The sequence below is a fragment of the Rhinoderma darwinii genome, unplaced genomic scaffold (genome assembly GCF_050947455.1).
Source record: "Rhinoderma darwinii isolate aRhiDar2 unplaced genomic scaffold, aRhiDar2.hap1 Scaffold_4371, whole genome shotgun sequence".
NCBI classification, from domain to species: Eukaryota; Metazoa; Chordata; class Amphibia; order Anura; family Rhinodermatidae; genus Rhinoderma; species Rhinoderma darwinii.
Window position 1 is genome coordinate 131,255 of NW_027463856.1, and position 4,300 is coordinate 135,554.

The window sequence follows — 4,300 nt, forward strand, 5'->3', positions numbered from 1 at the left end:
CCTCTGATATCACCTGCACAGCACAAGTTACATGTTACACAGGACCCTTCTCTGATATCACCTGCACAGCACAAGTTACATGTTACACAGGACCCTTCTCTGATATCACCTGCACAGCACAAGTTACATGTTACACAGGACCCTCCTCTGATATCACCTGCACAGCACAAGTTACATGTAACACAGGACCCTCCTCTGATATCACCTGCACAGCACAAGTTACATGTTACACAGGACCCTTCTCTGATATCACCTGCACAGGACAAGTTACATGTTACACAGGACCCCTCCTCTGATATCACCTGCACAGGACAAGTTACATGTCACACAGGACCCTCCTCTGATATCACCTGCACAGCACAAGTTACATGTTACACAGGACCCTTCTCTGATATCACCTGCACAGCACAAGTTACATGTTACACAGGACCCTTCTCTGATATCACCTGCACAGCACAAGTTACATGTTACATAGGACCCTCCTCTGATATCACCTGCACAGCACAAGTTACATGTTACACAGGACCCTCCTCTGATATCACCTGCACAGGACAAGTTACATGTTACACAGGACCCTTCTCTGATATCACCTGCACAGCACAAGTTACATGTTACACAGGACCCTTCTCTGATATCACCTGCACAGCACAAGTTACATGTTACACAGGACCCTCCTCTGATATCACCTGCACAGCACAAGTAACATGTTACACAGGACCCTTCTCTGATATCACCTGCACAGCACAAGTTACATGTTACACAGGACCCTTCTCTGATATCACCTGCACAGCACAAGTTATATGTTACACAGGACCCTCCTCTGATATCACCTGCACAGCACAAGTTACATGTTACACAGGACCCTTCTCTGATATCACCTGCACAGCACAAGTTACATGTTACACAGGACCCTTCTCTGATATCACCTGCACAGGACAAGTTACATGTTACACAGGACCCTTCTCTGATATCACCTGCACAGCACAAGTTACATGTTACACAGGACCCTTCTCTGATATCACCTGCACAGGACAAGTTACATGTTACACAGGACCCTTCTCTGATATCACCTGCACAGGACAAGTTACATGTTACACAGGACCCTTCTCTGATATCACCTGCACAGGCCAAGTTACATGTTACACAGGACCCTTCTCTGATATCACCTCCACAGCACAAGTTACATGTTACACAGGACCCTTCTCTGATATCACCTGCACAGGACAAGTTACATGTTACACAGGACCCTTCTCTGATATCACCTGCACAGCACAAGTTACATGTTACACAGGACCCTTCTCTGATATCACCTGCACAGGACAAGTTACATGTTACACAGGACCCTTCTCTGATATCACCTGCACAGCACAAGTTACATGTTACACAGGACCCTTCTCTGATATCACCTGCACAGCACAAGTTACATGTTACACAGGACCCTCCTCTGATATCACCTGCACAGCACAAGTTACACAGGACCCTCCTCTGATATCACCTGCACAGCACAAGTTACATGTTACACAGGACCCTCCTCTGATATCACCTGCACAGGACAAGTTACATGTTACACAGGACCCTTCTCTGATATCACCTGCACAGCACAAGTTACATGTTACACAGGACCCTTCTCTGATATCACCTGCACAGGACAAGTTACATGTTACACAGGACCCTTCTCTGATATCACCTGCACAGCACAAGTTACATGTTACACAGGACCCTTCTCTGATATCACCTGCACAGGACAAGTTACATGTTACACAGGACCCTTCTCTGATATCACCTGCACAGCACAAGTTACATGTTACACAGGACCCTTCTCTGATATCACCTGCACAGCACAAGTTACATGTTACACAGGACCCTCCTCTGATATCACCTGCACAGCACAAGTTACATGTTACACAGGAGCCTTCTCTGATATCACCCGCACAGCACAAGTTACATGTTACACAGGACCCTTCTCTGATATCACCTGCACAGCACAAGTTACATGTTACACAGGGACCCTCCTCTGATATCACCTGCACAGCACAAGTTACATGTTACACAGGACCCTTCTCTGATATCACCTGCACAGCACAAGTTACATGTTACACAGGAGCCTTCTCTGATATCACCTGCACAGCACAAGTTACATGTTACACAGGACCCTTCTCTGATATCACCTGCACAGCACAAGTTACATGTCACACAGGACCCTTCTCTGATATCACCTGCACAGCACAAGTTACATGTTACACAGGACCCTCCTCTGATATCACCTGCACAGCACAAGTTACATGTTACACAGGACCCTTCTCTGATATCACCTGCACAGGACAAGTTACATGTTACACAGGACCCTTCTCTGATATCACCTGCACAGGACAAGTTACATGTTACACAGGACCCTTCTCTGATATCACCTGCACAGCACAAGTTACATGTTACACAGGACCCTTCTCTGATATCACCTGCACAGCACAAGTTACATGTTACACAGGACCCTTCTCTGATATCACCTGCACAGGACAAGTTACATGTTACACAGGACCCTCCTCTGATATCACCTGCACAGGACAAGTTACATGTTACACAGGACCCTCCTCTGATATCACCTGCACAGCACAAGTTACATGTTACACAGGACCCTCCTCTGATATCACCTGCACAGGACAAGTTACATGTTACACAGGACCCTTCTCTGATATCACCTGCACAGGACAAGTTACATGTTACACAGGACCCTTCTCTGATATCACCTGCACAGCACAAGTTACATGTTACACAGGACCCTCCTCTGATATCACCTGCACAGCACAAGTTACACAGGACCCTCCTCTGATATCACCTGCACAGGACAAGTTACATGTTACACAGGACCCTTCTCTGATATCACCTGCACAGGACAAGTTACATGTTACACAGGACCCTCCTCTGATATCACCTGCACAGCACAAGTTACATGTTACACAGGACCCTTCTCTGATATCACCTGCACAGCACAAGTTACATGTTACACAGGACCCTTCTCTGATATCACCTGCACAGGACAAGTTACATGTTACACAGGACCCTCCTCTGATATCACCTGCACAGGACAAGTTACATGTTACACAGGACCCTTCTCTGATATCACCTGCACAAGACAAGTTACATGTTACACAGGACCCATCTCTGATATCACCTGCACAGCACAAGTTACATGTTACACAGGACCCTCCTCTGATATCACCTGCACAGGACAAGTTACATGTTACACAGGACCCTTCTCTGATATCACCGGCACAGCACAAGTTACATGTTACACAGGACCCTCCTCTGATATCACCTGCACAGCACAAGTTACATGTTACACAGGACCCTCCTCTGATATCACCTGCACAGCACAAGTTACATGTTACACAGGACCCTTCTCTGATATCACCTGCACAGGACAAGTTACATGTTACACAGGACCCTCCTCTGATATCACCTGCACAGGGACAAGTTACATGTTACACAGGACCCTTCTCTGATATCACCTGCACAGCACAAGTTACATGTTACACACGACACTCCTCTGATATCACCTGCATAGGACAAGTTACATGTTACACAGGACCCTTCTCTGATATCACCTGCACAGCACAAGTTACATGTTACACAGGACCCTCCTCTGATATCACCTGCACAGCACAAGTTACATGTTACACAGGACCCTTCTCTGATATCACCTGCACAGCACAAGTTACATGTTACACAGGACCCTCCTCTGATATCACCTGCACAGGACAAGTTACATGTTACACAGGACCCTTCTCTGATATCACCTGCACAGCACAAGTTACATGTTACACAGGACCCTCCTCTGATATCACCTGCACAGCACAAGTTACATGTTACACAGGACCCTCCTCTGATATCACCTGCACAGCACAAGTTACATGTTACACAGGACCCTTCTCTGATATCACCTGCACAGGACAAGTTACATGTTACACACGACACTCCTCTGATATCACCTGCACAGGACAAGTTACATGTTACACAGGACCCTTCTCTGATATCACCTGCACAGCACAAGTTACATGTTACACAGGACCCTTCTCTGATATCACCTGCACAGGACAAGTTACATGTTACACAGGACCCTTCTCTTGATATCACCTGCACAGCACAAGTTACATGTTACACAGGACCCTCCTCTGATATCACCTGCACAGGACAAGTTACATGTTACACAGGACCCTTCTCTGATATCACCTGCACAGCACAAGTTACATGTTACACAGGACCCTTCTCTGATATCACCTGCACAGCACAAGTTACATGTCAC